Genomic DNA, 21,928 nt, shown 5'->3' with positions numbered 1-21,928 from the left:
ACCAGCTTATTGTGATATCATACATTTTGACATGTTCAGGGTTGGTTGTTTTATCAGCAAACGGTAATGTATTTAACAATAAGTGAAGCACCTAAAGTGCGAAGTGGGTTCTAGAAAAATTTTTTCCAGATATGGTACTGAAGTCGTTTACGTATGTTATGTGCCTATTGTGAGTATGCAGACCATTTTTGTTTATCTCCCCTTAGTCAAATTTTATGTGAGCTTTCTTTAAATCATTTTATGCAACGATTTGCAAGGTATCTATTCCTTAGATTTTGCTAAACAAGGTATTAATGGCTTCTGTATGATTCAAGGAATGCTGCGAGACCAACCTTATTGCTCTGCCCGACCTAGAACAGGAGTTGTGAGCACCACAGTTAAGCACCAGAAAAACCCTTTAGAGTTTCAACTACGAAACCCCGCAGCTCATGTTCTAGTTAAAACCAAGCAATAAGGTTGGTTTTACGGCATTCCTTAAATGGTACAGAAACCATTGATACCCTATTTGGCAAAATCTAAGTACCAGATACTCTGCAAACGTTGCAGAAAAATACAATTGCATAAAATTAGAACCAAGAGAAACAAAAATGGACCTGATATTTGAAATGAGCACATAACATTATATACATGTACAAGTTTGCAGCACCATGCCTCGAAGAACAAAAATTAATTTTTGGTCAGACCCATATCTCCTCTTAAAAGCTAGCAAATTTTCCGAACTTCCTCTTGGACCACAGAAATAGGATTAGTATACAGGGAAATTCACGGTATCACACTGGCACTATTGGCATTGCAGTTCTAGCTTTAGCTGCTAATAATCTGCCTTGTTTATTCCAGAGAAATGCAGTTTCGAAAGATTAAGTCTCAACTGACTTAATTTGCTTCTTTAATGCAACAAAGACAAAAAGAGATAGGCTGCAACCGAATTTCTGTGCATTTCATGTTTATTGACGCAGCAGTAGATCCATTGACAACCAGCATCTCGAGTGCTTGCATTAATGCGTACAACTTCATTTTCATGTGCTGTAACCATTCGCAATCCAGGTATATGGGGAGTGCTAGAAAATGTAAGACTGGTGGGTATATTGAAAGAACAGGAGTCTTTCTGGTGGAGGCTGCAATCACCGTTCAAACTTCGACATTTCACATTGGAGCACATTCCCTGCACCTATGGGACAAGACTTCTCCATCTAATAAGCATGACTCCTTTATTATTGGTTATTTTTGTTGAAAGTTTACACCAATAAAATATAAAGAACCCCTTTAAAGCAAGAATTGTGATACATTTGAAAACAGCTAAACAACGTATACTGACTTGTGATCATGCAAGAGGGGGCTTTTACAGTTGTACAGAAGCTTCGCAATAGTGTTGCTTCTAGTTTGATGCAAGTTTGTGTACCGATACAAAATTTATTCCCTCCTTGAATCACTGATAGTGTGCAGTTCCGTGAATGTAAAGCACTCATTACTACCCAAGCTCGCAAGTTGTCGGTCTCCTCAATGACCGAGAGATTTTCGGATTGTATCAAGCTAACTTCAAGTTTAGTTGCCTCTGAACTAATTTGAAAGCTAATGAAATTAGATCTGCATGATTTAATGCAAGTTGTCATAAAAACTTGGTTATATGCTTAGATATACCAGCTAAATCTATTGCTGGAAGCTGTTAAGCATTTCTGTGATACTTGAGTAATGCTGCAGCACTTAACAGATGAATATTGGTTCATTTTCACAGCAGCTGTAGTTGTGATGCAAAGATCAAGTGCATGGGGCTCAGCATTCGCTTTTGCAAATTTGATTGAATTAAGAGGAAATCTGTAGTACTCATGCTTATTTTGCTCCTGGTGAGCATCTGTGAACTTCATCTTGTTGAAATTAAATCGACATGGTCATTTTAATGGGTTTCAAAGCATTCATCTCACTGTGCAGTGTTTTGAGTTATACAAGTGAAGTGAATGTATGTGTGCGTGCTAGTGGCTTGGAGCGGCCAGGAGGAGGAGGAGGAGGAGGTGCAGCATGAGCTTCCACGACAATGCAGAGCCACGCCAGCAGCGGCCACCCATCTACCGACCCAAGGACCCCCCACCTGATGTAGCCCTTGATAGGAGCCGCATCTATATTGGCAACCTACCTCACACCGTGACCGAGGATGATGTGCGAGAACTGGTTGAGCCTTATGGGGCTGTACGGGATGTCTTTGTGAACAGCCAAAAGGGCTTTGCTTTTGTGAAGATGGATAGCCCCCAGAGTGCCGAGGCCGTGGTGACCAACCTGGACATGAACTTAAGGCGTGGCCGACGACTGCGCGTGACACCAGCGTCTAATGCCAAGGGCAAGCTGGCTAAAGCGTTGGGTCATGGGGGTGGTGCTGTGCGACCACGTGACGAGAAGCCAGGTGGCCGCTGCCGCTTGTTTGTGGGCAACTTGCCTGCAAGCACGGGAGAAGAGGAGCTGCGTCGCCTTTTCTCAGAACATGGTGAAGTACAAGAGACATTCCTCAACTCGGAGAAGGGCTTTGGTTTTGTCAAAATGGCGTCCTACGAAGCGGCTGAGGCTGCTAAAGCAGCACTTGATGATGCTCTTGTTGATGGACGGCGCATTCAGGTGCGATTTGCCACCCAAGGTACATGCCTTAGTGTGCGTAATCTTGGACCATGGGTCTCAAATGAACTACTGGAAAGTGCTTTTTCTCTTTTTGGTGAAGTGGAAAGGGCTGTGGTTATTGTGGATGACAGGGGTCGCTCGGTAGGCGAGGGCATTGTGGAGTTTGCACGCAAGCCGGCCGCCCAAGCTGCTTTGAAGCGATGTCTCGAGGGCTGCTTCCTGCTGACTAGTGAGCCAAGACCTGTTTGGGCAGAGCCACTGGAGTACAGAGACTGGGTTTTGGGCCTCCCTGAACGGACAGTGTCACGACGAGGGCGGGGGTATGCGCGGGAACGAGAACTGGGACCACGTTTTGCACGACCAGGCACACAAGAGCATAGGGTGGCAGAGCGCTGGAAACGCTTCCTGGACTTCGAGAAGGACAAGCGGGAAGAATTGGACAAGGTTTTGAACGAAGAACGTCGAAAATTGGAGGAAGAGGTGGAACGTTTTCGTAGAGAGCAAGTGCTGGAACGGCCCTTTCCACCCTGGCAAGATGGACCTCATGATCAGTATGCCAGCTATTTAGGCTATGACACAGGCTACCTTGGCTACCCACCCCAGTACGGTGCAGGCTGGAACCATCGCAGTCCTTACTGAGTAACCTTCCTGAGCAGGACAGTGGCAGAAAGACCCAGTGCATCAAATCAATGTTGCTGCTTCCACTCCTCTTCTTTTTTTTCTTTTTTTGTAAATGAAGTGGAAGTCATTACATGCAGTTCAACATGTGGCGGTGTTGCTGTGTTCTTTTCTGGTGCTCTTCATTGGGAAGTGGCTAAGCATTGCTGCAGCAGCGCATTAACAATCGGTTCTTTTTCTCAGGCAGGAGCTAAGTGTCTGCAGTGCCCAACCAGCCGCTGCTCTGCGTCACAATTTTGAATCGTCTTGGCGCCGCACACAAGCTGCACTTAGCCTCGAGCATTGCATTAGGAATCTGTGCAAGTGTACACCATCCTTGGCGCGTGTGAAGAAATAGATTTTTTCGGTAAGATATGCTACCTTGTTTGCTGCCACTCAGTGCACCTAGGTTGTTTACTGAACTCGGCGTCTTTGTGAATTCAAGCTTCATCTCATTGTCGAGAATGTTTTCAAAACTTCGGTCTGTTCGTTGTACATATCCAAATGTCATCACACGAAAAATGCTTGCATTCTCAAGAATTCTTCCTTTAACCAGCATTGTTCACCTTTCCCTTGTACTACGGCCTTTTGGTAATTGTTTCAATTGTAATTGGGGTTTCAAATTTAAGATATTGCTTCACACTGATTATGCAGACGGTATTTACACGCCTTATACTGAAGCTCTCCTCAGCTTTGCTTTCTTGCATAAATGGAGCTATCTCGGCCCATAGTGCATGGATCCGCACAAAAGATATTACTTGGGAATGTGCACCTTGCTAACAGTCTAAAAAGCTACCTTGTCTGACATTAACTTAAATTTAATTGGCTTTAATTGATGCTCTACATCATGTTATGTTTTCTTACCTTTCAAGAGGACGCAAATTAGGGTTTCCGCTTTCACTCACATGCAGTAAGTCGCAACAGATAACTTGTCTAGAAGGAGTAAAGAACGTTGCCAGCAGTAAGTGCTCATTACAGCTATCACATCCAAAACATTTGCAATAGATGGTAAATGGTTTGCGCTGTTACTCGTTAAGGTTCACACACAACTCCTGCAAAACCCCAACAGTTTTCAACTGAGTTTGTGTGCCAAAACAAGGCATTTCATAATCATCTGACATCGTTACTAGGCTGTTCTTATTTTAAAATTGGAACTGCTTGCCTGAGCAGGAGATTGAGATTGAATGGTATTTCGGCATTGTCACATTGTATTGGGCACAAGAAAGCCGCGAATGTGCAGTTTGAGGGCAATCTGACAAATTGGCTTAGTTGTGTGTAGTTGCATGAGCTTTATTAATAAGGCAGCAAGGCGCCTTCTGGCTATTAGCACCAGTTACATTGGGAAGGAAAAAGTGTGTAGGTTGTATGCATGAATGAAGGGGTGTAGCTGAGGCAGAAAAGGCTTTTGTAAAAAAAATATATATAATACAAAGGCATCCTGTTGAAACCAAAGAAATGAAAACGGGCCAAAGAATGATAGCTGGCTCTGTCTTGGTCTTCGGATATATGCTTGACCTTTACCATCATTGCTCTTCTGCTTTTCCTGCTCTTTAATCAGCACCTCTCACACGTAACATGTTTTAACTAGATTTTAAAGGTCTATCAAGCAATGCCTCCGAACTTATCTTTTCGTAAAGTTTTTGAATTTGTGGTTCTATTATGATTTTATAAATGAATCTGTTTAGGAAAATTAATTTCTTCATGGAAACATCGGTCTTCAAGCTTTCTCTTGGAAGTGTCCTTCCTCATGGTGAAAGAACACAAAAGGAGTATTTGCTCCCAACATAATTGTAGAGACGGCCTTCAAACTGGAGAAGTCTACAAAAGCGGTAGCCAAAATTGTCACTCATCAAAATGATGTTTTGCTTGTCAGTCCTTCCTGTTCTAAGTTTGCTGCTGCTTATGTGCTGCATCTAAGAGTAAATAGTTAATAAAATGCATGTGTCCCTCCAAAGGAGTGCAGGGTAAGCTTTAAAAGAATGCATACTATCCTGCCGCTCCCTCGGTGTTGTGTTCGTGGGATGTTATATGTAAAAGTTCTGATGGGCAGGTGTGTAATGTTCACTAATAGCACAATTTTTTGTATTAACAGTGTGCCACCGGGAAAAGATGTCTTAAGTTACACCAGCAATTTGGCACTTTTTACACAGACGACGTAAATGCTCCATTTAACACCCAGAACATTCAGCTACCAACTTTAGATGACAAATTGTGAACGCTATTCGGCAATGATTGGTGTGTGGCAATGGTGTGTAGAGCTGTGATTCAGTTTGATATATGCGCAATTCTAAAAGTTTGTTAGATGCATTGCTTTCCAATAATTGAAACAGGTTGCAGCTTATTTGCAGCCAGGAACTCATAAACTGAGTTTGCCAGTGACAGAGCACTGCTTAAATCAGTTGCATTGTTTAATACAAAAATGTGGTACTGTCATCCAAGGCTCTCTGGTGGCAGTGGCATGAATTGACTTCTGGGGTATTACGTGCCAAAACCACAATTTCATAATTAGGCACGCCGTAGTGGGTGTCACCGGATTAATTTTGACTACCAGGGGACCTTTAATGTGCCCCCAATACATGGGACATAAGCATTTTTGCATTTCGCCCCCATGGAAATATGGCTGCAGCGGCCGGGATTTCATCCTGTGACCTCCTGCTTAGCAGCGCAACACCATATTCATTAAGCTGCCGCTGCGGGTAGGTATGGACGTGCTATGCAAAAATAGCTATGTGTAAACGTTTAAACACATTAACTCTACTGTGCACAACCAATAGCACTATATCTGTATTTAAAGAACGAAGATTCTGCTACGGCTAGCCACCTCCCAACTTATAGATGCAAGCAAATTGACATGGGCAACTATTCATGGCCAAATATGTTGAAGCAAATAATTGCACATGTGCAGTTCAAAGCGGTCTTCAATACCTAGGTAAAAGATAAAAAAGCATTGTTCAATGCATCCTTTGCTGCTTTCTCTGCATGTTCAAGCTTCTTGGCAGCTGTTGACTGTGTTTGACTCTGCCAGCATCCTTACTTCTGCATTAGGGTTTGCACTTTCTGGAAGTTGTAAAGGAGGAATTGTGCAGTCTAGTGCCATTAGTGGCATCCTGCAGTCGATGTTTTCTTGCTTTGGTCCCAGCAAATAAAGAAAATATGTAGCTGTGAGGAGGTGCATAATTGGGGGCCATTAAGTTGTGGATCGGGTACCATTTTTCAAAGTACTTGTGAGTATAGTTATAGTCCGTCTGATATTCACTTCTTTCATATACGTTTGTCTGCTGTTTTCATAAACCTTAAGTGCTGCTTGCAATGTAGGATGGCTAAATATACAACTTGAGATCTTATTGTTTCCTTCGATGATAGAATCTGCAGTTACACAGTGTGCTAGACTACCAAAGAGGATGTGTATAGTGTGCGTAAACAAGCCTGTTGAAGTGTCCATCGCCAAGTTTTGGTCATTGCAAACTGACAAGTGCGGCATGTAGATCGCACAGTGGCAATTGCGTCTGCAAAGTAGCACAGTTTCATGATGCGAAAACAGTTGAAATTTTAAACAAAAGCCCGCACACCTTTCCAATTGAGGGAGCCCTGCTTCCAGCCAGAAAGTCACAGCACACAAATGTCTCTACGCAACAGACGCTGCTTGCAGCATCACCAATTATGGCATGCCACTTCGGTAAATGCAGCGCACGTAGTGCCGTCATTGGACGTGCAGTGAAAAAGAGGCAGGGCTTTTGGCATAATTGTGACGCGGTCCGTTGGCTCCAGCATGGGAGAAAGGCAGGGAAGGAAATTCGCAGACGCTGTTCGAAGCAGGAGAGCTGCATCTATGTGGGCAGTGAAGATGCTGCCTCCTGGCAGCATGGCAATGCAGCATTTCAATTCCTCCCATCTCTAGTAATGAACCAATTCGGAAGAAAGGAAATGTTGTGAAATTATCCCCAGACACGACTCCTTGCAACTTCCAGTGTATAACTGAAATTTTCCGGGGGGCTTGGTGAAAGGGTCACTCCAAGAGAGCAGTCCGTATGTTATGCAGCTCTGCCCTTGAGTTGCCTGATAGGCTACAATGCTACCGTTTGGATTTGGTGGATTTGGCACATACTCCACTGCTTTCTTGAAGCAAGCATATGAGCTACACATTACATAAGTCCAGATTATCAAGGTGTGTTGTACCTTTGCGCAGGCTATGCTACATTTACCTTCAGTCCGTTCATTGCAGAAGAATGCTTTATTGCTTCCTCTATAATGGAGGATATGATAAGTATACCTGTACTGCATTCACATGGCAGCACGAAGAGGCATCTTCATGTTAGCCTGGCTTCCTTACTGCATGGGTAGCTTGACTGGGCCATGCTCATCGTTTCATTGCTGCAAGTTTGGAGTAGTGTTTGTCAGTGTTTGTTTCAGTGGTTCAGTGTTTGAGGCTGACCTTTTAGGGTGCATGCATAATTGTGTGATCTACATTATTGGAATGTAGGAAAGTTTTTGGGTGCTATTTTGGCTTAATTTTCGCACAAATAGAACATTTGTCTGCAACAGATCTATCTGTGGTGATGTCTGTTGTGCTAAGAACCGGACCTGCAGTGTTTGGCAAATTACGAGAAACATGCATCCAGTCTGCTTTCTAAAATTTAAGGAAATGGGTAGCTTTGTGATACCTTGCACAAGAATTGCAGTGTCCATTTTGGCCCCTTTTGTTCCTTTTATCAGTTAAGATTGTGCTCTACCATGCTTTGGTTGCCTTTATTTTCCCTACACAAGTTAGTCGTACAGATAGGTTGTGCATATCCAAAGCTATTCTCCTCGGAATATTTTTCTGGCACACCTCTACTCTGGGTGTAGACAAATGATCCTGTGAGTGCTGGCAAATTTAGCACATTCAGCATTGCTGTTTGAATTCGCTCTCATCCCTTGACAGTTTTGACACTTGCTTACACAACCCACATATTAAAATGGGCTGTGCGTAGAGTGCCGTCTTTGCTTCGGAGCCACTTCACTGTCAGTCTAATGTCCTTATCTCGAATTCCAAGCATTCTTTGTTTGTAGGTGCCCATGGTGCAGCAGTAAGCACGTGTGTGAAGTTTCATAGAGTGCACTCCTAGACAAAAAACTCAGATTTAGTTGTTCACCTTCTGGAAGTTGGAGTAATGTTGCAAAGGCACGAGTCTTTTTGAGACAAGGGATGGTATGTTCAATTGGGATGGCCATTCAAGTATGTCATATTGTAAGTTTTCAATACCTTGGCTGAGGTGAAGGCTTTACGGGCCTCAGGCTCATGGTGGCGAGAAGTGTGTGCTCCGAGAACAAACCTGGCCAGAGACTAGTGGATGCACATCACTTCCCAGTGATTCATGTTGGAGACTTTTGTTGAGCTCTCTACTGAGCTCAAGGTTATGTTGAAAGTTCACAGTGCTAAGAAAATACAGTGAAGCTTCATTAAACCATAGTTGGCCGGAGCTTGAAAAAAGTACGTACTAAACGGTAGTACTGCTTGACCGAAATAGCATGGGATCGCCCACTTACCTGTCAAAAACAAAACTCGGAGAGAGTGCGATGAAAGGGGGAAAAGACATGCAGTATTTATTCACTTGACGTGACAAAAGTGTTATTTTCGTCTGATGCCGCTGCAGTCTAGCAGCGACGACAGTGGCGTCAAACTTACTAAAGCTGCGAGCCAGCTTTTCAGCCAGCCCCCTCTTCTCTGCAAACACTCGCATGGCAGGTTCCTCGTTGGCGTTACGTATTCTCTGTGCACGCACGTGGTAGCGCTGTAGAAATCGCAGGGCGCCTTTTTCATTGCGGGCTGCTGTTCTCATCGCGACGATTGCATTCATGAGGCTTACGTATCGCGCAGCTTCTGCCACTGTCGGGCCTGAATTGCCTATGCTGTCGCTTCTCGTGTCGTGCTCATCACTGTCGCTAGTTGACACTTCGGCAACAACAGAGGCAACTATGGTAAAAAGTCGAGCCTCGTAGCCGACATCTCTTCGCGGTCGCAGCAGCGCTGCCGAGCAACTTCTTCACATTCCAAATGCCACACACCGTAGTCAACAGTAGATCCCTGTCGCATGCCAGCGCCGACTTCTTTGTGTCGCGTTCGATAGCACAACGTCTAATTTTTTTTCTATGCTGAGCACCCGGCGTCTTTTTTATCCGAGCTTTGGCATGATGCGAGTCCTCGTTTGCACGACACCGCAATGCTCTCTGGCACCGGGCCGAAATGATGTTGATGTTAATGTGGCTTTATGCGCAAGCGCACAGGGCACTTCGAGGCCGTTGATCCGATCTCTGAGGCATGTTGTTCTGCCACGCCACCCGGTGGAGACAACGCACCGCCGTGTTTGCGCGACAAAAAGTAGAAACACTACGTGTTAACAGATGTGCACGCAATAAGCTGGTACGGTTTCTGCGGATACAAAACACATTATGTTCAGTGGCCGCTGAATCGGGAATTTGATTTTACTACTGTTTAAGCAGGTACATTTTAACGAGGTTTTGCTGTAGCTGTCAGGTGATTGGCAACTATGATCATGTGGCAATGTTTACATTCTGTGCAAGTAATTGCACCATAGATGTCTGGCTTGAATAACTCCTACTGTAGTGCGCTTAAGATTGCTAAATATGTAATGCTATTTCATATGCGACATATTAAAATAGTGTTATAGCATATGTCTGGGCAACGCTTGCAGTGAATACTAGAAAGCTAATTTTGAACATGACCAAGTGTTGTTGGCCAAATATTGGTGCTTTAACTTCAAGTCGCATGACACAAATAGAGCATGAGACATGCCACAAAATGGGAGATGAGGTGCTATGACACAGACCCCATTCAGTCCGCAGGGTTGTGGGCTCATTTCCTCTTTTGTCCCTTCCCTTTGCACATCTGCACCTGCTACCAAGTGACACTCCATTCCTTCAAAGAAAAAGAGAAAATGAAGGATATGAGAAGTGGTTGCGTAGACTTGCAGATGCATTTTGTGTGGTTACTTTAAGAATGCCAGATGAAAAATATCTTTGTCGGAGTGAGTACAGGAACACCATTAAATGGAACGTACATTCCATTGCACTAGGCAAAGTTGAAACAAGTTAGGAAAAAATGCACTAACGTAGAGTAACAAATACATGTTAGATTGCATGTTTTCAAAAGAGATCCATCATATTTAGGTTAATTCATGTCAGCATCTAGCAGTGTATCCTGAACAAATTTTGTGCCCGTATTTAGCCACGCCTCAAAATACACCATGCATTTGTCAGATTTCTGCGCATAGATGCTCTCACTTCTCAGTTTTTACACAAAGCGGGTGTTGTAGCCGAATGAAAACTGGACGTACTATACGTGAGGATGTTGGGCTATACACCCACTATGCGCTCCACGTGCAGACAGTCTCGCATGTGTGACTGCATTGCCTGCTCCTACAGTACTTCAGCTCTAGCGTCTCTAATTTCATGTGCTGCTTTGGCAAGTGTTTTGGGTGTTGCGGAAAGTCGACTACTGAAGTTTACTTCTTGAAATGTGTGCTGCAGACTCATTTTTCCCTAGGCAAGTAAACTTAGAACAGTTGCAGCACCTGCAAATATTGTTTTTGTGGGTACAAATGTCATTTGCTTTGATGTTCCTGCTCTAAAATTTGGTCAAAAGTGACTTTGTCTCCGAAATTACATCCCTTGGGAGGTGGCTGGAAATTAACCCGAGTGCGCCTGTAGATATTAAACTTACTGTTGTCCCCTGATTACTTGGAAGATTTCATTTGGCTTCAAGGCGGGGCAGAGTTCTTTACTATTTTTACGTTTTTAGACTTTGAACTTGCCAAAGTATCAATTTCTTTCACCGATGTTGAAGTTATATGTTTGGAAATTGAACTGCAGCACTCTCTCCCTCTCTCTCACGTGAAAAGTTATTAGCGCTTTAACTCCTGTTCCCAGGTATAAACATCTAGGTGCCAATGGAGACCCCTGGCCATACTTTCACATTTCCTGCGCTCTTTCTTTCTCTTGATAATCTGAACATGAAACTTCTATAGATTGGTTGCATCATCTATCAGGCAAGCAAAGACATTTTTTTCATGCCAAGAAGAGGAGGCAGGACTGGGAACTGACACCTAGACAAGGGTTCTGCTCCACTTTTGCAATTGACAGCAGAGCATCTCGCAAACAAAGCAGTACTCCAAAAATGCTTTAAAAGAAAATGCGTGCATACCCACACACACACACACACACACTATAAAAAAATTTGCCAGGCTATGATTGTATGGCAGAGTTTGTTTTTTTTATGACAGAGGGTATGACAAAGCTTGCCTCTCGGTGTTACTTTTGTTCTGACATAGCACCCAGTGCAAAAGGGGCATGCACTACACTATCTTAAATATTCACTAAATAATTTCTAGATTTTTGTTTGAATTTATAAAATATTTCTGAAAATCTTCTATGACAATTGCCAATAAATAGCATTCGAACTAAATACCTGGAAATGTTATCTAAATTGAATTTGTCACGCTTTTGAAAGACTTCTGGCACGCAGTGGGGGAAAACACTTAAAAAATCCTTAAAATCCCGGACATCCAGAGGGTTTGCTTCTTAGTCTTAATATTGACTGTATTATTCGTATTGCTGCATACCAGTTCAAAGCTTCTAAATCAAAGCAGGATGCTTAAGGGGGCATGACACAATTTTAGGTCATAGTCTGTATTGTGTGAGACAATCTTTGTGCATTCAAGAACATGTTGGCACAATCTTGGCACATTCGAACGGCATAACAGGGGAGCAGCACTGGCCCGTTCGCAAGCTGTGATTTCACGGGCTGCATATTCGCTGGGCTAGCATGTATATTTCGGCGAAGAATCAATGTGTCAGCTGTGCACACATGCGGGAAGCTTCTGCTTTGTTCAGCTTGCCATTGGAATTGTTAAACCTGCGCCGACTGAAGCAATGCCAACATGGCACCTATGTAGCGCTGTTGGGTGCCAGAGCGAGTGGAGCAAGGAGTGCTCCATATCGTACTTCAGGTTCCTAAAAAAGCTTGTCAAGCGTAAGGCTTGGGAGATGAATGTGGGCAGGAAGGACTGGCATTTATCTGATGCTTTTGTTTTGTTTCGAAACACTTCACGCCACACAGCTATGACAATTTGCACTTGCTCACCAAGTTTGGGATACCCGTAAAAAAGCTGAGGCGACAGCCAGACGCGATGCCGACCGTGTTCGCGTGCCAGCCCATTCGGCAAGCAGCGCCCCGGCCAAGTGGTAGTTTTTTTTTTTTTTTTTTTTTTTCCCCCCTCGATACTAGGTGCATTAAAGGAAGTTAAAGTGAAGGTTCAGCAAAAGCTTACGTCGCACAATATCTCTGCGCCGCAGACACATGTGTGCAGGCATTTGTTTACATATTCTGCAGCAACTACAGAGGGGGAAAAAAAAAACTGGTGGGAACGCACAGCAGCTTAACATCATACTTTTGTTGAGTACCGATCCGAGGGAAATGCATGCCAGCAAACAATCTACATGCATAACAATTTGCATTGTACAAAGTAGCACCAGACTTCTGTGAACGGCTGGCTGAGCAGCATTCCACGCAGCACCAATGTCAGCATCTATGTTGACCGCGTTTACTATGCAGTCTTCGTCCATGGTCTCCGAGATGAAGTCGTGTTTCTTCACTTGAGATGGTGGCAATGAGGTCGAAGTCAAAACGCGTAGCATCGCTGCATCTGCTGTTCAAATATTTGTCACTTGCTTCATCACGCGAAGTTGGTGGTGTCAAAGACTGGGCATGTGGTATCTGGAGCAAATACGGCAACCTACGGCAGCTGTGCCCCGACCTCACATGGTGCGGTAGCTGATCTTGTAGCAGATGATGGCTCGATTCCATGCAGTGCATGACGTCACACATGGCTTGGCAATATGGAGGTGGGTGCAGGAAGGCGAGGCTTAGAGCGAGTGAGTTATAGCTCATATTTTGAACAGAAATGTGTTTTTACTGCCCAGATTTCATATGTGTACAGCCATAATAGACCCTGCACTACAATTTCTAACAGAAAACTGCAAATTGTTGGGTGACCGTGTCATGTCCCTTTAAGTGATGAGTGGATTCTGACATGTATAATTACGAACTACAAATCATGTATCTTTACAAACAAAACACATCACCATCTCTAAAACATCGAAGTTTACAATAAACCTCGCATTCTAGTAGACCCCTCGTGATCGCATCAATTCAAGTTCCCAACATGCAGTCATCATCATTTTAGAGGCTGCCATTAAATTAACATTTTATGTGTTTAATGTCAAATGACTTGCAGTGAGAACATTCAGCTATGGATAGTTTTGCCTCAGGCACCTGTTTCACTCTTCTATAGCAAGCCTGCAAATGTGACTGTAGCGACTGGTGTGAAATTAATTTTCACTGTTCACACAGGTAACAAGTGGTTCGCACAGTAGGAGACTGCCTTTCTGCAGATAGCAAATTACGATTTTGTGCCATGAACATGGTTAATGAGGCATTGTAAATGTAATGGTGCATGACCTTGAATGGGCACGGCTTGATGAGTAATAAGGCTATCAGCCTTCATATATTCAAGCTTGAAAAGCACTTCTTTCAGTACGAGATGTATACACATCTTACTCGGTACCTTTATTAAATATTTTGATCCTTCTGGCTGATTTTAAGAAGTTGGTACCAGCATACATAAAATTTTACAGGCACCGTTTAAAGTTAATTTAAACTAGTATGACTGCCATTATTAGATACCTTATTTGCCTTGTTGGTAGTCACGCTTAACTTGCAAGCAATGTTACTGTACTCTTTGCAGCTAATAACTGTAGCTAGGTGTGTATGTTCAGTTTTCAAAGCAGTAGCACGAGTAAAGAAGCCATAGAAGCATTTCATGTCTGCCTTCATCACATAATTGAATGGAAGATGCTGTTGCTGCAACATTAGGGCTCTCAACACAATTTGTTCATACCTGGGTCCAGTGGTGGAATTGTTTGGCATGCATTTAGAAGCTGGCAGGGCTGGAATGTTTGATAGTTTAAGGCCGAAAGCTTTCGTATTGCAGCAGTAGCTCCAATCCAGTTTCCAGTTTTTTGTATCCGTATTTACTCACCAAATATTTGGGTTAAATGAAATACGCAGTGAAATCTGACTCCGAAATTCAACTTATTAAAATGTAGCATGTGCCATGCCACACAGCTTCTAGATGTCTGCGAAACCAGCCTTAATTTTTAATACACTTGTGAAATAAGCGCTGTGCACTTCAACATAGCATAAATACCTATTGGGTAATACTGCGGAAGCTATGACGATAGTGTAAAATATTTCTGTGTACACTTTGGGATGAACCGATTTGGATCTGTGATTAAGGCATGACTTCTCCGTTCATGTTTCAAGACGCCTATTGTTTACACGTGTTCTTTACATATCTGATACCATTCTTTGGTTGTGAAGGCAGGCATTGTGAAAAGTTGCTCATGGTTTCACAGCTTTGTGTATTGTGTGCGTTCATGAGGTTCATGAGGTAGTCTGTCCCAAAGCGACAGACTATGAGAAGCACTGTAGGGGAGCATTATACTCGATTACCTGAGGTTCCTTGGATGTGTTCCAAAAGCACATAACATGTGCTCTTCCATTGTGCTCTCTTGAGAATGCAACACAAGGGAGATCACTGTGCTTCGTTTCTGACTAACTCGGCATCTGCAATTGCATTTCTCTTGCTTAGGTGCTCCTTGCAGTACAAGGCAGAGATAGTGTGACCACCATGGTCGTCATGCCATGTGGACAACTGTGTGCATGTGCAAACATGGTAGCTTTGTCACACAGCAATGTCTTTGGCTCATGGGGGTCCAATAACTGAAGCTGACAAAGTGCTGTGCGTCGTATCACACAAAAAATGTGTGTGCTAAGCCTTTTCTGCAAAACCTTGCCTCTCCTTAACTGCTGACCTTGCCAGGCATTTATATTTGCAAGGCATGTTTGCGTTTTTAAAGTTACAAGCATGAATTTGAAGAACGGGACCTCCTCCTCATTTGTGGGGCCTCCCCACATTTTTCTTGTGCACTTTTTTTTTTTCCTTATCTGTAAGTGTGTTTCATGTTGCTGTTTATATGCAGTGCATTAGGGCCTATTTATAATGCTCTGTGGAATTTCTCACATCTCTGCATTTTAAGTGGACTTAAGTAAAATGTTGCAAGAACTTGCTTCATAGCTGCAATACTTATTTTTTTAATGTACCCATAAATTTGAAATTTTGTAAGACTAGGCTCTGATGCTTTGAACGACTTTGGTGAAACGTTACGAGTAGGGTTCGACATTTTCCGTGTTCATTTGGTGATTATTTTTTGTTTGAAAGTGGAGTTTATTAAGGCTTTGTTACAGTCCAATGAAATGTGGAAGCTTTTCAGCATTCTTGGTATTCACCTTTCTCCACCATACATAAAAAAAAACATTGGTTGCTAAAAACAGAAGGCAGTATAATAGCTGCAGGAATATCCTAAATACAGCAGCTGAGGGTTTGTCAGCAATGCAAGTTGTTAGATTATCACAACTGAGGGCTTCATTATTCAGTTTTGGGGACTTCAGTGGATTAATTCAAAAACTCGGAATAAGCTAGTTCTGGCTGACCCTCTCATTCAGTGGCAGCTGCTGACGGGCCTTTTGCAGTTCATATTTTGGGCCTAGCTTGCATTTCGTGTGTGTAGTTAGTGGAGCGGCTAACAGTAAATTTTTAATAGCTTTCCTTTGTTGATTTGGCCTAAAGAAAATCTGATGCAGAGTTTAAAGAGTTACGAAAAATCGAAACATTTTTTTCAAATTCGAGGTAGAAAGATGTAGCTGCTAGCAAAGCACGACTGTGCATTTCAACTTATTACAGTTTACATGGGTAGGCTTACAAAGTATGTGCTGCTATGGGGCAGGTGCAACAAAAAAATGATTCGACTGGTGCACAAGAATGTGAATGTTTTTCTCAGTACTGTGAGTACATCACTGAAAAAGTAGGTAGGGCTTTCCTGAGCGCACCTCATAAATTTGTTCTGAGACCTATTGTTCACTATGAGTAACTTGTATCTGGGCTTGACTGCATGTTTGCCATCGGGATAACTTGAAAATGTAAGCGAAGTAATTAATTGACAACTTATTCCATCAAGTTTGACAGTTTACTTATCACTCCTGTGTGGTTGCACAGCTAAAATTGAAGTAATCGTGATTTTAATGTATTCTGATGGGGCTTAAGGGTATCATTGTGGGTAATCGTAAGGACAAAGTAGTGTACTTATGATTGTGGATTTAAAGCAGTCATGTAAAAAAAGAATACAGGAATGATATATTCAGTTGTGTATGCACTCGCATGGGATAAGTCGGGGCAAATCAAAGCATATGTCTTATTAAATTGTGCCGACGGTCTCAAAGATCTCTAGAATGCAGGAGCTGTAGAAAAGCTTACTGCTCATGTGTATTTTGTAGTAAAAGAGTAAAGGCCAACCAGCTGTTATCAGCAACAGCTGGCTGGCCTTTTTATTTTATTTTAAATTTTTTTATTTTATTCTTTTCAAGAGGTGTCAGTGTACTGCCACTGAAATGGGCAGTTCACGTTGTGTGCAGTACAATTGCTGGGCACCTCTAAATTATTGTGCCCAGGCATCAACACTTGTTCACACTTGGAAGAATCTTGCAGCAAGTTGTGATCTTAACAGTACACCTAGTAAACATTAATGGCTCATTGTATCCAAGCAGTCTGCTCAGCTGAGGCATTTATGTGCTTGTGATGCATGGATTCTGATGGAGGCTAAGCAAACAATACAGTTAATGACCTTGCAGTAATTGGAAGGACTTCAAGGAAACAGCAGCAGCGTTATGCCTTTAACCGCCAGAACGTTGCCTACCTTGTCAAGGTTTCGTGTGTCGTTTTTTGTAAAGTGGGCAGATCCCAGAGGCAGTGTAGTAGTAAACTGGGGCGCTCCCAGTGACTGCAATCAAAGGTTGAGACTTCGTGAGCTGATTCCAGCACCAGTGCATGATAAGGGTTCTCGCAAGGGTATTAATGTGGTCTTGATGATGGAGACAGTGCAAAAATGAAGATGGACCAGTCCCAAGTCTCACATTAGTTGTTTGGGTGTATAATGCGGGTCGAGCTTCCTTGCCTCTACAGCTTTAGCATTGGTATCATCAGTGTTTTTCACACAGCTAAAAAGCATGGTGAGGGAAAGCACAACAGCTGTGATGTGGAGGAGTTCAGGAAGCGCTTGCAGTAGGACTTCTTTTATAAATTAGTGCAACCATAAATAACACTTACTTATTGGGATATACAATTAATCCTTTGCAAGAGAAATAGAGAATGTACATAAAGTTTCATAGTCCTTATTACATAACACTAGTACTTGCAACTATACCTGCGCTGCAAGACCAGCAATGTCTCGGTTATTGAGTCTGTGGTGCAAGCTGTTAAGAAGCATTGCGTCCACTAATTTCCACAATGTGGGAAGCCTGCATTATTTTTTTCAACTCAAGTTTGTTAAAACGTAAATGCACCTCTCGCCTATTCATATGTAGCATGTGTTTCTTATGGCCGTATTGATCTATGGATCAGCTGTGCAGAAAAAAATGTTAGCAGGCGAGATGTCAACTTTTGGCAGATAATTGGCGATCATCCTTTCTGGCTTGCTAAATTAAGTAGGCTATTTTTGTTCATAAACACTGAAAATGTCTGTAAAGTGAACTTGCGTGGAGCTGTTAAGGCACTACTGGATTGTTGCAGATAGCTTAGATGTTACTAATCTGCCAGCCTATCCATAAAATTTAGTGTTACTACTTATCCCTTTAAAGCTGCTAAGTGGTCCCTGGGGAAAATAAATCTGAGCATTTCTGCATTCTCAGAAATGATTCTTTAGCATTTTATATTTATACTGATCGGAGGTCATTTATAAATTTCTGAAGAAATTTAATGCTTATGGGCATCATAAAGCTTAGCTTTTCCACAAACACTTGCTCCTAGCAAATGCATTTATGCAAAGTATAGAGGAGCACTGTGTATTATAAGCTTGATTTCTTAATTTATGTGCAAAAGGTATGGCCTGGGTTTTCTGTGTCCTCCGTCTGTAAAGACGTTTAAACTTCTTATCTTTCAACATTTTTTTCAGTGGGAATCAAGCTTTGAAGTGCATTCTCTGATCGTGCATTAAGTCTGTTAAACTTGATATGAAGTCTGTGGCCACGTGAAAGATTTTCTCATATTGAACATTCATTGTGGCCAACTCCTTTTATCATGCAGTGTGTTATGTGCTCTGTCCCTTCCCCCTCTTTAATGTAATATCAGATCTGCTACAAGCTTCGTAGGCTAAAATGTAACAAAAACTCTTGGCAAGATTTACTACGCGATTCAGTGTGCATATGTGTGCCTATGTGGAAAATTACGAGTAATCTCATTTTTACCACACATCTGATGTGTACAGAAAGCATCTCGGCAACGTCTCTTGTTTACACCAAGGAATATTGTGAACAAATCACGTCCTGAAGCTCGGGTATTAAGTTTTAATGCCGTTTAACCCTTTGAGGGTCGAATTATTTTGAAAAAGAACTTTGCCAGGTGGTCAAATTACTTTATTGCGGATCTTGAATGTACAAAATGTATAAAGTCAGGAATAAATAGTAAAAAAAAATTAGGAACAGTATTTTGGTGTCGGCATCACTCGGAACTGCAAAATGTTCAATAGTATTTCAGAGTGTAGTACTCCTTGAAACACGGGTCTACACACAGCACCTTATCGCAGTCTGCACACCTAAAATGCGTGTCTTCTCCTCTTGGAGCGACGAGTTGTGTTGGCGCACACGATATCTTCCCTGCGTGCGGCTGCCTTGGGTAGAGGTCCGAGGCACTCTCTCGCGTAAGCGCGTTGCCGCAGAGAGCGAGAATACCTCGTGAGTGGTGGTGATAAACAAGCTAAGAGCAGTGCCAATCAAGATAGAAATCAACTTCCGCCTCCCCTGCGAGAGCGTGCCGACAAAGAGAAATTATGTTTCGCGCGCCTCCGTTGCGATCACGCAGCGAAACCGAAACTGCAAAAGGGGTGTTTCCGCAGTCTGCGCGACACGCTGAAGCTAGAAATCAGTTCCGTTTATCTCCCCAAGAACGTAGCACAAATTTCAAACGCTTCTTGTAAGTCCTAAGAGATGGCAGCACCTCCCAGTGAGCACGCATCATCATTATGGCTCGAAATTTCAAACAGAGGGTCGAAACCGTACCTGTACGGCAAAGACCTTGCGGGACAGAAAACCGCCACCGTACAAGTACGGCAAAAACCTTCAAAGGGTTAAAAAAGGGAGTGACGTGGAAAAGATTTTACCAGCTAAAGCTGTTGTGCAGTTATCACCAACCCGTCTTTTTAAGTGGATGCTTTCTTGAATGTCGCATAATTTACAGGAATAATGTCACGCCTGCAGGATGAGACATCGCAGTAAGAAAGAGCGCTACTGACGCTCCCAGGTGCAAATCAATAGAAAACAAAGGGTACTGCACTTGAGCACATAAAATATTGTCCAGAGAAATAAGCAACCTGTTCAAAATGTCTAGTTGCATAAAGCAGCTCTGTAAACTGAACATTTGATTTGCAGTTGCTTACAATGCAGATGTTCGAAAGCAAGTGTTTTCAGAGGGCTCCGTCTGCCTCCTTCCTTTTTCTTCCCTTTTTTTTATGATTTTAGAAGTATACAGAACCTGGCATTAATTAGCATTACTAGCACGACGGTAAAGCCCAGCCGACTGCTAAATTCTACATTTGTGACAGCGTACATAAGCATTCATAAAATGAAAAAGAAAACAAACGAAATTTATCTTTATGGTTTAAATTTATTGCAGCAGTGAGTTGCTAAAAATTAAGGATAAATGAAAGTATGGGTTCTAGTGTTGCTAAGCAACACACAAGATATGAGGTGTTTGCTGCCCCTTAGTGCTCCCATCAATTTGCATAGGTCAACCTGGATGTCCAAGCCAAAGGAACATTCAGATGGGAAATAGGTCAATAGGGTTGCAAGTTGTAGTGCTGAGGCATTTGCTTTGCAATGTTCTTGCGAAGAGCACTGTACGCATTGAGGATTGTCCACAAAGAAGTGCTATATCGCTGACATCCTTACAACTCTCGTCTTATCATTCTCTGCTGGGAGCATTGCGTAAGCCAAAATTGTAGATAATGGTCACGAGATAACCACTCCTTAATTTGTCCTACAGAAGCCAGTAAATTCTCAGTCGGATGGAGCCCGTCGAAATGCACGAAGAAATAGAACATGCGGGAGAGAGACTTCCTGTGCAGTCTCTTGAGACAGTTTGCAGATTTGAAATAACCAAGTTGTTCTGGTGTAGTTCACCTCATTTTATAATCGTTCGGCGCCGCTGCTCCATCTTGTCTTCCTTTGTCTTGTTGCATGATTTGTTGAACGCTGTTGTTCCCTCATTCCCCACGAGATCACCAGCAACTTTTGTCGTAGATTGGTGATCTGTTCATTCGTTTGGTTACTCATGATGGATCAATGGAAAACTTGAAGTTGAGTACTGACATGAAACTAGTGTTGTGTACTGCAGAGAGAACTCATGTTTTATCCAAAGAACATTGTGGCATGCCACTGGACTGCAGATAAAAAATTGTTACTGTGCACGGGACCTGCCAATCAAATCAGAATAGCAGCATTAGGCCACATAACACTTCCATAAGCGGAGTTCATCTAGGCATCCCCTACGCCTGCAAGCCAGCTTGATAAGTCTTGATGAGGAATTGAGGAGCGATGGAGATAATACAAAAGTTTGCCTCTTTTCCCTAAAAGGGACAGTGAGGGATGAACAAAGGTAATACGCTGTCATCTATTTACGCATGTACCTGTGTCTCAACACTTCGTGATTTAGCGGCACTGGATTACGATTGCAAGGCTCGCCTACGTCGGTGGTTTCCCATCGCACCATGTTGAATTGTATTGCAAGGCAGCTGCATTGTCAATACGTATGTTGCAGTATGCCAACATTTTTGTAATTATTCAGTCAAGTTGGTCAGACAACAGTGCATGAAAGATATATTTGCCAGGAGCACAGACAAAAAGCGCAAGAACCAGGCTGTGGAGGGTATCTGTATCCCCGTAATACTCAAAATATGAGGCCAAAAGATTGAACGATATGGATCTGAAATTTTGTGTTAGTACTCGACTTTAAGGTTTTTCTGGCCGTGAGTAATGTGACGAGGTCTTCTGAAAACTGCTTCAATTTCTATGGCAGCATCCCACAAAGAAAGCAAGTTGCATATTGGTGACGACGTGCCGGATTTTTTCTGTGGGTTGCACGCCCATGTCAATGCATGCAGGGCCTTACCATTTGCACTTTGGTTGCTTATAATTGGAACATGTTGGCGGGCTTTTATAGTCTGCAGCCAAAATTCGTGCAAACCATTTGTGCAAATCTTGTGTCTAATGCCTTCTTTTGCAGAGGTTTAGTATTCGTCCCTTGCCAGCATTGTGTACAATTTGCAAGCAAGGGTTGCGCAGTGGTCGCAACTTCGCGTTATAAGCCGTTTCTTCGTACTGCCTACAATGTGGAAATAATGGTGAACAAAGAAGCGAAGTTTGAAAACGCGAATTGCGTCAAAGTTGTGTTGCGCCTTGCCTATGGTTTGAACTTTGGAAAGGCCGTGACATGTACTTCCGAGTGAA

At 42.8% G+C, this 21,928-nt stretch overlaps 1 protein-coding gene across 2 annotated transcripts in view; it reads left to right on the top strand.

Moving 5' to 3' along the window:
* LOC126531474 (uncharacterized) overlaps nt 1–21,928 on the top strand; it is a 31,440-nt gene that overhangs the window by 5,819 nt on the left and 3,693 nt on the right. Inside the window, exon 3 of one of the 2 annotated variants that reach the window (XM_050179005.3) lies at nt 3,463–3,625. The exons of the other annotated variant lie outside the window; for it this stretch is intronic. The gene's annotated coding sequence lies outside the window, so the exon portion shown is untranslated. The remainder of the gene's footprint in view (nt 1–3,462; nt 3,626–21,928) is intronic. 2 annotated transcript variants of the gene reach the window in all.

The sequence above is a fragment of the Dermacentor andersoni genome, chromosome 5, assembly GCF_023375885.2.
Source record: "Dermacentor andersoni chromosome 5, qqDerAnde1_hic_scaffold, whole genome shotgun sequence".
Classification (NCBI taxonomy): Eukaryota; Metazoa; Arthropoda; class Arachnida; order Ixodida; family Ixodidae; genus Dermacentor; species Dermacentor andersoni.
Note: the sequence above shows the minus strand (reverse complement) of the source record. Positions and strands in the feature narration are given on the sequence as shown.